The sequence below is a fragment of the Acinonyx jubatus genome, chromosome D2, assembly GCF_027475565.1.
Source record: "Acinonyx jubatus isolate Ajub_Pintada_27869175 chromosome D2, VMU_Ajub_asm_v1.0, whole genome shotgun sequence".
NCBI classification, from domain to species: domain Eukaryota; kingdom Metazoa; phylum Chordata; class Mammalia; order Carnivora; family Felidae; genus Acinonyx; species Acinonyx jubatus.
Genome location: NC_069393.1, coordinates 28,932,167 through 28,944,748, shown reverse-complemented (window position 1 = coordinate 28,944,748; position 12,582 = coordinate 28,932,167). Strand labels below are relative to the sequence as shown.

General features: G+C 45.0%; 1 protein-coding gene across 2 annotated transcripts in view; it reads right to left on the bottom strand.

The window, feature by feature from the left end:
• Window positions 1–12,582, bottom strand: part of STOX1 (storkhead box 1) — a 57,321-nt gene that overhangs the window by 44,151 nt on the left and 588 nt on the right. The gene's annotated exons all lie outside the window — the stretch shown is intronic.

The window sequence follows — 12,582 nt, the reverse complement described above, 5'->3', positions numbered from 1 at the left end:
CTCTTTCTCTCCAAAATAAACATTTAAAAAATATATGGGGCGCCTGGGTAGCTCAGTCAGTTAAACGTCCCACTCCTGATTTTGGCTCAGTTCACGACCTCACCATTTGTGAGATGGAGCCTCATCAGGGTCTGTGCTAACAGTGTGGAGCCTGCTTGGGATTCTCTCTCCCTCTCTCTGCCCCTTCACAGCTTGCGCTCTCTCTCTCTCTCTCTCTGTCAAAAAATAAACATAAAAAAATAATAAAAATTAAAAGAGAAAAAGAATTTCACAAGGGACTTACTGATCCTTAATCACAGCTAAAGAAATGCGGCAGAGCCATAGAGAGGTACCATGACTCAGCAAGGGGATCATTTTGAACATTCTTGCCCCAACAGATAATTTTTTTAAGTTAAATTATCATGTAAAAACCTTAATTCTGCAAATGATCTTGGGCAAGCAGTTTCTGTTTCCTCATCTGTAAAAAGTCAGCTGATCTAAAGAGTACCCTGCATTAAAATTTAAAGTCTGACTTTCCCTAACTAGCACAATTTAGCTGAACCCCCAGGGAGCCTTTGAAAGCCCTCTGACCTATAAAACCTGTGAAGTCAAACTCTACTCCTTGAAACTTCTTCCATTAATTGTGTGTGTGTGTGTGTGTGTGTGTGTGTGTGTGTGTGTGTGTGTGTGTGTAATATCTGATTAGGGCATTTCCATATCCAAAGCCCCAACAACTCTGGGGGCAGGGCAGGCATGGTGACTGTCATTAATAAGAGGAGGGCTGCAGGATCAGAATGCTGGGAAAACTCAGTCCCAAGTCCCATGATTAATACCCTTCAAATAGGGGCACCTGGGTGGCTCAGTCGGTTAAGCGTCTGACTTTGGCTCAGGTTTTGATCTCACGGTTTATGAGTTCAAATCCTGCGTCGAACTCTGTGCGGACAGCCTGGAGCCTGCTTCAGATTCTGTGTCTGCCCCTCCTCTGCTCACACTGTCTCTCTCTCTCAAAAATAAATAAATGTAAAAAAGAAATTTTTTTTAGTACTCTTCAAACAGCCCAGATTCTGTCCAATGTTCCCCATTTCCCCTCCCAAACTTCCATACTCCATGGCTCAGACTCCCCAGGGTAGGTGTGCTTTGGCAGTTTTTTACTTTCTCTCTCTCCATCCCACTATCACAACAGCTCAGAGACAGAGGCCCTCTACAGGCCTCTGGGCCCACCTGATGAGCCTATCAACTCCTTCTACAAGAAGATGCTCCATAGGAACCCAGAATTTCCCAAGAATTCGTCAAACGTCTCCCCAAGAAAGAGTTTGGCAAAAGAGGTTTCCATGGTAGAATAAGCTTGGAGCACTTAGATTTTTCTCCTGCCTCCCAGATGCAGGCAGTCAACAGACTAAGTTCTCCCAGAAGTCTCTGCAGTAACAAAACCTGTTTAAATGTGGTTTCCAAACGCACTTACCTAGGAAACTCTTCTATGTAATACCTGTCTACATGCCACACAGCTAGTGTTTCCACACGCAACTGGATCAGTGCTGTTAGCTTCCTTGCATTTACACTTTTTTTTTTAACAACCTTTCTAGAAACCTTGTGTTTCCAAGAAAAAAAGATACCTATAACATGCTAACATTTATGTAAAAAATGGGGGCAAATATATACCTTTGTATTGCTTGTAGATGTATAAACTATCTCTGGAAGGATTAGGGAACCAGGCACTGCAGCTGTTCCCAGAGAAAAGAAATACGGCTGGGGGCAGGGAAAAGAGACATTTTACTATATGCCCTTTTGTACCAGGTGCATATGTTACCCTAAGCAACCCATTAAATCAAAATAACAGGCGCTAAAAAAAGGTAATATCTTAAACATATAAAAAGTATTCCAGAAGCGCATGAGCACACACATGCACACAGAACACCTCAACCATAATCAATACAAGAGAGAACACAGCCACTGTGAGTATTTGGTGCTTGTACTTTAGTCCCACTTGCCTTTTTTTGCTTTTGTTGACTGTACTTTTGGTGTTCTGTTCAAGAAATCATTGCCAAGACCTATGTCATGAAGCTTTTCCTCTAGGTTTTTGTTTTTTGTGTTTTTTTGGAGTTTTACAATTTCAGGTCTTACATTTAAGACTTTAATCCATTTTTTTTAAATTTTATTTTATTTTAGAGAGAATGCAAGTGGGGAAGAGGAGCAGAGGGAGAGAGAGAATCTTTTTTTTTTAACTTTATTTATTTTGAGAGAGAGAGTGTGTGTGTGTGAGCACGGAAGGGGCAGAGAGGAGAGAGAGAGTCTCTGCTCACAGCAGAGTCCCACACGAGGCTTGAATCCACAAAGTGTGAGATCATAACCTGAGCCAAAATCAAGAGTTTAGATGCTTATTAACCAACTGAACTACCCAGGTGCCCCAAGTTTTTAATTCATTTTGAGTTGGTTTCTGTGTATGCTCTAAGAGTCCAATTTTATTCTTTCACAAGTGGATATCCAGTTCTCCCAACACCATTTGTTGAAGAGACGAGCCTTTCCCCATTGTGTATTCTTGGCACCCTTATCAGAAACCAGCTAACTGTGTATGTGTGGGCTTATTTCTGGCCTTTCTATTTTGTTCCACTGGTGTATATGTCTACCTTTATGCCAGTACCATAAATGTTTTAATTATTATAGCTTTATAACACATTAAAATCAGGAATCGTGATGCCTCCAGCTTTGTTTTTCTCGTTCAAGATTGTTTTGGCTATCCAGGATCCTCTGTGATCCCATATGAATTTTAGAATGTTTTTTTCTGTTTCTGTAAAAAATGTCATTGAGAGTTTGACAGGTTGCAATGAATCTGTAGACCACATCAGGTCTTCCAATCCATGAACACAGGAAAAAATTACCTTAAACTAGCCTTATTAAATTAACACAATAAAGGCCATTTATGAGAAGCCCATAGCTAAGGTCATAATGAATGGGGAAAAACGGAAAGCCTTGCCTCTAAGATCAGGAACAAGACAAGTATGGCCACTCTCATCACATCTATTCAGCCTAGCCAGAGATATTAGGCAAGAAAAAGAAAAAAAGGCATCTAAATTGAAATGGAAGAAGTACAGGGCACTTGGCTGGCTCAGTTGATAGAGCATGCAACTCTTGATCTCAGCGCTGAGTTCAAGCCCTACGTTGAGGGCAGAGTACTTTAAAAAAAAGGTGGGGAGGGGGAGGGGGAGAAGGAGGAGGAGAAGAAGGAGAGGAATCACTTTTTGACACGATCATACACGTAGAAAACTCGAAAAGATTCCACAAAAGAACTGCTAGAACTAATTGACAAATTCAGTAAAGTTACAGGGAACAAAATCAACATACAAAAATCAGTTGCATTTCTATACACTAACAAGTATCCAAAAAGAAAATTAGGAAAACAATCCCATTGACAATAGCATCAAAGAGAATAAAATCCTTAGGAGCAAACTGAACTGAGGAAGTGAAAGATTTGTACACTGAAAACTAACAAAAATTGATGAAAGATAAAAAAGATTTATAAATAAATGGAAAGGCTTGGTTCTTGGGTTCTTGTACTCTGTACTTTCCAAAGTGTTCTCCCAGAGGGTGTCCCATCTGAGCCTGAGGCCAACTCTGCAGAAAGGGCAGGTAGGATGCTTGCCAACAGGAGGCAACCGAGGCGCCCAGAGGACTGGATCAGAAGCTGGTCACTCAGCTGCTTAGTGGCAGAGGATTAGATCTGGGTGTCCTAAATGGCCCTCGGCCTCTCCCTACAGCTTTACTCGGAGGGCAGACCACCACCTCACGGGCGCAAACGGCACAAACTACAGTAGGTCCACAGGCTATGTAACCCTCCAAAAGAACCACCACTGCAGAAAACACTCTGGAGGAAAGATAATGCCCACATAAGGCTGGGAAAGATTTCCTACGCACCATGTCAAATGTAATGTGTAAGGTACGCATTATTCACCCCACAACTGGATACTCTTCAGTGGCCTCAGGCTCAAATCCACACCCCTCAGTATGGTGGTCAGAGTCTGTCACAGGCCAGCCCCTCTCTAGGCCCTTCAAGCCACGCCCACGTGCCACTCCACGCTCCGGCCGTGCCTGGCTGCCTGTGGTTCCCCATGTGGGCCATGCCCTGCGACACATGCCCTCCCCCTTTGCTTTATTAAAATGTGCTTCTCTGGGGTGCCTGGGTGGCTCAGTCGGTTGAGTGTCAGACTCTTTGATTTCGGCTCAGGTCATGATTCCAGGGTCGTGGGATCCAGCCCCGCGTCAGCTCCACGTTCAGAGCGTGGAGCTTGCTTGAGATTTTCTCTCTCCCTCTGCCCCTCCCCTGCTCTCTCTCTAAAATACAATAAGAAATAAAAGGCTCGATGCATGGCACAATGGGAGAAGGAAGATGACCATCTTTTACAAACAAACAAACAGTGTGGAGCTGACCTTCTGGGACATTCACCCCTCAGTCAGCAACAGAGCTAAGCACAGAGGTGTCTAAAACTCAAGGATGACTCCATAACTGGCTTTTCCTTGAAGAGCAACAGGCACGTGAGTACAGCCAGTGATGGGAAGCCTGCCAATGGCTGGCATGGGGGAGACCAAAGAGCACCCGCTTTGGGCACCCGGCAGAGGGTACAGCATGAGGACACCCTCGGTGACAGCCCAGCTTGTTCAGAGGGTGGCACTCAGGTCTGGCCGAAGGGTGGTGTGATGGTCAGTCTCAACCATCACTCTGGCTAGGCTACAGCTCCGTAATTCAATCAAACGCTGACCCAGGGACTGCTGTGAACATATTTTATAGATGTGATTAAAGTTTACACTCAGTTGATTTTAGGTAAGGGAGATGATCCTACCTAATCTAGATTTCAATCAGCTGAAAGGCCTTACGAGTAGAACTGAGGCTTCTCAAAAGAAGAAATTCTACCTATACACAGCAGCTTTGGCAGTGCCTCAGAGTCCCCGCCTGCCCTGCATGATGGCGAGAACTGCAGATTCTGGACTTGCCTCCCTGGCCCCCACAATCATGCAAAAGTCAATTCCTGGTAATAAATCTCTGAATATATATATCTCATACCGGTTCTGTATCTCTGATTGAACCTTGACTGGTAACAGGAAGGCAGGCACCTTTCAGAAGGTGGGGAGAAAAAGGAGGCTCGGGCTGGAATGGGATTAGAAGCACTGTGATGCATGTTAAGGGCTCTGGACTTTTTCTGAAAAGCAAAGGGGAGCAGCAGAGGTATCTGAGCAGAGGAAGAGCAGAATTAGATACGCATTTTAGATGCCATTAGTCCATCTACCTGTGAGGTGGCGAATGGACTGAAGTGCACGGAGCCAGCCAAGGCTGGCTGAAAGGGAAGCCAAGGGAAGAAGCTGAAGTCAAAACTCAAGTAGGAAATGGTAAGATCTTGGATGGACAAAGGCCTAGCAGGGGAAATGGAGAGAAAGAACTGAGTTTAAGAAACACTGAGGAGTTAAGCTTCCCCGAGCTTGGTGACCTACTGGCCTGGGGTATGAGAAAGAAGGCAGAGGAGTCCAAGCTGATTTTCAGATTAATGGTTCTTTCCATCCCACTGGGCCTCAATGCTACATGGCAGCAACTCGAGGTGTCTTTTCTTATCCACCAGTTGCTAAATCAAAACATGGAGCCAGAAACACTCATTAACTGCCCAGATGCTACATACAGATCATCCAGCTTGGTAACAATATGCCTACAAGACACCCTGTTGTGAGCCCTTTGGCTCTTTCGGACTGAACTGTTCAGCTGTCTCAGCACAGAATAAGGAGAAAGGTAACATCTGGCAGAACAAAGCCAGAAAAACATGTGTGGAAGGATCCTGGGTAGAAAGGAGAGAGGTAAGAGCAGGGGCATGGTCCGAGCAGCTGTTTCTGCCATTTCCTGGGCCTTGGAGTGGACCAAAGCCATGGTGGCAATCTGATAGCCTCACAGGGAGAGTGAGAGCCAGGGCACTGGCTTGTGAAAAATGCCAGAACCTTCACAGGAACCATGGGAAGACTGGTAGTGAATAAAGAGGAAGGCAAGAAACGCACACACCACCACCCACATGACAGTCCTAATTTCCATTTCCTGTCTGCAAAATGGACAGAATTATTCCAGCTTACCACCTAACAGAAGAAAAGGAATAATCAAGCTACAAAAGACTGGGGAGATATAAAGATGTGTTTGGGAGAAAGAAGACATGGGGCAGAGATATTTGTTCCTGGTGACTGTCTAAATGATCCTGACATGACCATTATTTTCTCAACAGGCTAGACATTTCTCGTCACCAGAATGACATTTTTTTAAAGTTTATTTATTTTGAGAGAAAAAGAGAGCACGAGCGAGGGGAACAACAGAGAGGAGAGAGAGAATCCCAAGCAGGCTCCATGCTGTCAGCATAGAGCCTAACATGGGGCTCGATCTCACAAACTGTGAAATCATGACCTGAGCTGAAATCCAAGAGTCAGATGCTTAACCGAATGAGCCATCCAGGCACCTTAGAATGACGTTTTAAAAGAGGAAAAGACAGACTAAGTATGCAAAGAATACTGGAGCACCTGCATGGCTCAGTCAGTTAAGCATCTGACTTTGGCTCAGGTCATGATCTCATGGTTCGTGAGTTTGAGCCCCGCATTGGGCTATCAGCACAGAGCCCACTTCAGATTCTCTGTTCCCCACCCCCTCTATCTCAAAATAAATAAACTTAAAAAAAAAAGAAACACAGTCTATTAATTAGAAAAAATTTTTTAAATATGTAAAGAATAAAGAGAAAGAAATTCAAATAAAGAAAACCAGCCAACCATGAGAAAAAGACAAGAAAGGATCAGAGAAAATCTTCAGAAACAATCACAAAACAAGTGATAAAATGGCAATAAATATGTATCTATCAATAATTACTTTGAATGTAAAGAGACTAAATACTCCAATCAAAAGACACAGGGTGTGAAAAAGGACAGCCTAACTGCCTATTAAGAGACGCACTTCAGACCTAAGAACACCTGCAGATTGAAATTGAGGGGATGGAGGAATGCCTGGTGGCTCAGTCTGTTAAGCGTCTGATTCTTGGTTTCATCTCAGGTCCTGATCTCACAGTTCGTAACTATGAGCCGCACGTCAGGTTCTGCACTGATAGTGCAGAGCCTGCTTGGGATTCTCTCTCTCTCTCCCTCCCTCTCTGCCCATCCTGTGTCCGTTCTCTCTCTCTCTCAAAATAAATAACTTTAAAGAAAAAAGAAAAAAAAGTGAGAGGATGGAAAAACATTTATCATGCAAATGGATATCAAAAGAAAGCCCAAGTAGCGATACATATGTCGGACAAACTAGACTTTAAAACAAAGACTGTAGGGGCACCTGGGTGGCTCAGTTAAATGTCTGACTTTGGCCCAAGTCATTATCTCACAGTTTGTGGGTTCGAGCCCTGCATCAGGCTCTATGGTGACAGTGTGGAGCCTGCTTGGGATTCTCTCTCTCTCTCTCTCTCTCTCTCTCTCTCTCTGGGATTCTCTCTCTCTCTCTCTCTGCCCCCCCCAACTTGTGCTGTCTCTGTTTCTCTCAAAATAAATAAACTTTTAAAAAAATCTATAACAAGTGACAAAGAAGGGCACTATATCATAATAAAGGGGACAATCCAACAAAAAGATCTGACAATTGTAAGTATTTACGCACCCAACTTGAGAGCACCCAAATACATAAAACAGCTAATAACAAACATAAAGGAACTAATGGATTATAATACAATAATGGTAGGGAACTATATTTTTTAAATTTTTATTTATTTTTAAGTAGGTGCCACACATGGAACCCAACGTGGGGCTTGAACTCACAACCCTAAGATCAAGACCTGAGCTGAAATCAAGAAAGAGATGCTTAGCTGAATGAGTCACCCAGGCGCCCCAATAGTAGGTGACTAACACCCCATTTACATCAACACACAGATCATCTAAACAGAAAATATACAAAGAAACAATGGCTTTGAGTGACACACTGGACCAGATGCATTTAACAGATACATTGAGGATATTCCATCCTAGGGGGGGCCTGGGTAGATCAGTTGGTTGAGCATCCAACTCTTGGTTTTGGCTCAGGTCATGATCCCAGGGTCGTGGTATTGAGCCCCACATCAGGCTCCGTGCTGAGCATATGGAGCCTGCTTGAGATTCTCTCTCTTACTGCCCCTCCCCTGCTCTCTCACTCTAAAATAAAATTTAAATTTAAAAATTTTAAAAAGAGGAGGCGCCTAGGTAGCTCACTCGGTTAAGCATCCGACTTCAGCCTAGGTCATGATCCTGTGCTTTGTGGGTTCGAGCCCCACGTCAGGCTCTGTGCGGACAGCTCGGAGCCTGGAGCCTGCTTCGGATTCTATGACTCCCTCTCTCTGCCCCTCCCCTGCTCGCACTCTGTCTCTGTCTCTGTCTCTCTCTCTCTCTCTCAAAAATAAACATTACAAAATCTTTTTAAAAAAATAAATAAAAACTTAAGGGGGGACTCCTGGGTGGCTCATTCAGTTAAGCATCTGACTCTTGATTTCAGCTCATGTCATGACTCACAGTCGTGAGATGGAGCCCTGCCTTGGGCCCCTCATTGGGCTCAGAGCTGGGCATGGAGCCTGCTTAAGATTCTCTCTCTCCTCTCCTTCTGCCCCTTCCCTGATCACACTCCTGCTCTCTCTCTCTCTCAAAAAAAAGGTAAAACAACTCCATTTATGGTAGCATCCAAATGCATACAGTTCTTAGGAACGTATATTTAACAAATGATATTCATGCCCTCTACCCTAAAAAGTACAAGCCCTTAATAAGAAAAATTAAGAGCACTCAAACATAGATATACCACGTTCATGGATTGCTAAAATGTCAATTCTCCCCCAAATTAGGATGACCAATCATCCCAGTTTGCCTGGGACCAAAAGGGTTCCCAAGATGCATGACTATCAATTCTAAAGTCAGGGCAGTCTCAGGCAAACCAGGATGTATCAGGGACATGGGGAGAGGTGGAAAGATCCTTCTATCGCCTCCCTTTCACCAGTCTGACCTGCCTGATCAGACTGCCCCCCAAATCACATGCCAGAGAACTCTTGCCCAACTAAATCACAGGCCAATCCTGCAGCACCCACACATGTCACAGTGGGATGGAAAAGACTCTGTGTGAATCAGCCAACCTCTCTATGTTTATTTTGAGAGACAGAGAGAGTTGAGAGAGTGTGCTCTTGAGGGGCAGAGAGAGAGGGAGAGAGAGAATCCCAAGCAGGCTCAGAGCTGACACAGCAGAGCCTGATGTGGGGCTCGATCTCACAAAGCATGAGATCATGACTCCAGCCAAGATCAAGAGTCAGACCCTTAACCAACTAAGCCGCCCAGGCACTCGAGCCAGCCAACTTCTAGCACATAGCCTCCCATTCAGCTATCCCCCCTTGAAGTGAACATGAAGGAAATAGGCTGACTCTATTTTCACCTTGTACACGAGCAGCTCTTAATGAAGTATGCATTAAAACACAAGCACACTCAGAAGAGCACCTGACACATGAATGGATTAATGAAGCAAGTATTTAGAAAGAGCCACAGGCATTTTTATTCAATGAGAACAGATGGAAGGCCATGCTAGGGGTGAAAGAGTAGGGACAACGCAGCTATAAATTTCAGGAGAAAGGAACAAACTGTTTGGCCAAGTGGCCTTCCCTCTCTTACCCTGGGAAGCCATCATTAACTTTTCACCACCCCAGGAGGTGTGGTCCCAGAGTAACAACTGATTCAGCCAAACAAATACAGGTGTCCCCCACCCCTAACCACCTGCAGTGGCTCAGCTTGCAGAGCAGATATTTCCCTCCAGTTTCCAGAGCTCACCCCTTTCATTTGTTAATGTCACTTGCTTATTAGAAACAAACAAACAAACAAACAAACAAAAAGAGACAGGAAGACTGGAGCACAAAAGAAGAGTTAGCTCTTGGCCCACACGTTAAAGATGTCCCTCTTTTTAGGAGAATGCTCTCAGTCTGGGAGCTATTTTTCTCACCAGAGGGAGGTTGACATGGAGAGTGAAGAGGGAAAGAAAAGACACAAAACAAGGAGAAAATATAAACTCCTCCTTAAATTCAGGTCTGCACCAGAAAGTGGAAACTCCAGTCACTCTTGTCCGCTCAACCAGGGCACTCCTACCTCATATTTTATGAGGCCCCAGGAGTTCCAGGTCCAGAAGCCCAGGAGGAGAACCCAGCAGAGTACCATGGGTTTATAAAGCTGGCGGCCACCTCTCCTTCCCTCCCTGCGCTTCGTCTGAGCTGGCCAACAGCATTCCCCATGCACAAATACTTTTATATGGGAGTAAATGAGCCTCACCAAAAAAAAAAAAAAAGAAAGAAAGAAAAAAAAATCTACAGCAAAGGAACCAAATTGATCTGACCAAATTGATCTTTTTTGTCTTTTGCTAACATTTTGCTCTTCACCACAAAGTAACAGTACCCGCAAGAGTGCACCATTGTTCTTCCTTGCCTTCCTGGAAGCCCATATTTGCTTCTGAAAGTCAATGCTGCCAGATTCAGGAAAGCAAGTGAACAGAAACTTCCAACTTCTTTGTGGGGAAGCAGCTCCTCCTTCCTTCACCACATTCTGGGACTGAGATGGCCCGAGAGCTGTCTTGATGCAGTTCTCTGATGTGACCCCAGGACCCCAAGTTAAATCAGTAATTATCAATTCTATTCAAAGTAACCCCCCTCCCCATGTGCATCCATTGGCCTGCATCAAATAAGATCTTTCTCCATTCTGCTATCCAAATTGTCCTAATAGGTGGTTTTGTGCAAATTCCGGCTAAAATGTCCAAATTCTTATCAGGACTCTGTTAAAAACCTCAACACCATTCCTTCTAAGAGACCCAAGTCAGGGGTGATGACCCAGCATAAAGACCCCTGTTACTGTTCACTCCACAGGCTACAGTGTCCATAGCATCCTGAGTTTTGCAACAAGGCAGCAGTATCTAGTGGGTGGAGAATCAGAGTACTTGGCGACGTGTTTTCTTTGTCCACCGCACTGTTCAAATGGCAGAAAACAGGGCCAACCCGGGAACCAGCATTTTCCACTGCTTGATGGGCCCCAGGAGGTAGCACCATGGCTGCCTCTGGCTTAGCACAAGTGCTCTGTGTCACCCTCAGGTCCAGACCCCAACTCCATCCACTCCTTCTCTGCAATACTCTTTCTCACCCTTTGAAAGGGGGTGGGGGAAGAGAATGCAACCACTAATTCAAACCAGAAAAACAGAGGACACAGAGCTGAAAAGAGTTTTTCATCCAGCCTGTCTGAAAGACCCCTTCCCTGTGAGAATTTTGGCTTGGCTACTTAGCTCTCTGCTATTAAAGTCAGAAACCGATTTTCTTCACTAATGCCCACAAGTCAAAGGTGATGAAGTGTGTGTATGTGGCTTTGCAAATGAGCTCTCTTTTGCTTTTAACAGAAGAGTTAAAGTGGTCTGCCCCCCAACAAAAGTGGGGCAGGGGTACCAGAAAGATGGGAACGCACGGAGATGAAAAGCCAAGGTTTATTTAGCCTCACTGGCCCCGATATTGACACATCATCTCTGAGCAGATGATACACAACATCAAGTGCCTCTTGTACCCTCCCAACCCCCACCCCACCTCCCTTCTCCCAGAGGACTTAAAACAAATGTTTTATTTGCTCCACGGAAGGAGGAGGATTTATGGACTGAGTGGGGGGGGGGGGGGGTGTCCTTGGTAGGAGTCAAAATTCAGGGCTGGACAACTGGTGACTTGTCAACAGCACACCATCAAATGGTCGTCACAACCCCACTCTTAAATGCAAACAAACGAGACTGTGGCGGGCGCTGACAAGCCCTCCGGAGTTTAGTGGTGGGTGTCAAAGACCACTCAACGGTGGAGTGCTTTCGTTTCTCAAATGAAGCTGTTTGATACAAGCAAAAAGTTGCTGTCTGTCTTCTAACAAACGGGCTCTCTGAAAAGGCTGAAAAGGAGGAATTCTTTCTATTTAGGCTAATGGGATGGGTTGTGTTCAGAGCACCATTTGTCATTTCTTTTTCCCAAGCAGTTAATCACCCCAAACCTTCCACGAGGCCCTGAACCGCGAGACCACCACACCACCCAGTACAGAAGGGCATAGAAACCACAGACTTGTCCGCTCCAAGCCTGTAACTTTAATAAATATAAATAAATAAATAAATAAATAAATAAATAAATAAATAAATTGATTCACTGATTCATTCATGCATTAAAAAAAAAAGCGGCAAGTATCCTTCCTAAGCACATTCATTCATTCATTTAAAAAAAAGCAGCAACCAGTTCAGAAATAGTATCCTTCCTAAGCATACTCATGGTGCAGGGGCAGAGGCCTCTGTCTCCTGACCCCAGTCTGGGTGCCCCATGGCTCCTCCAGAGCATCACTTTTCTAAGTAGAAAGTTCCTTCGGCCGGGAACCTGTTGGCTCCACTGGCTGAAAGACTTGGGATATGGAGGCATCCCGGAGTTGGCCCAGGGCAGCGGCCAGGCAGACCTGGGGGGAGCTGAGCTTCAGTGTCCTGGCAGGAAGAAATGTCTTGGGAGGACGGCCCTCCTCCAGCAGCCCATGGGCCGCCCATCCCCTCTTCCCCCGGCTCCCGCGGCCTCAGAGCAG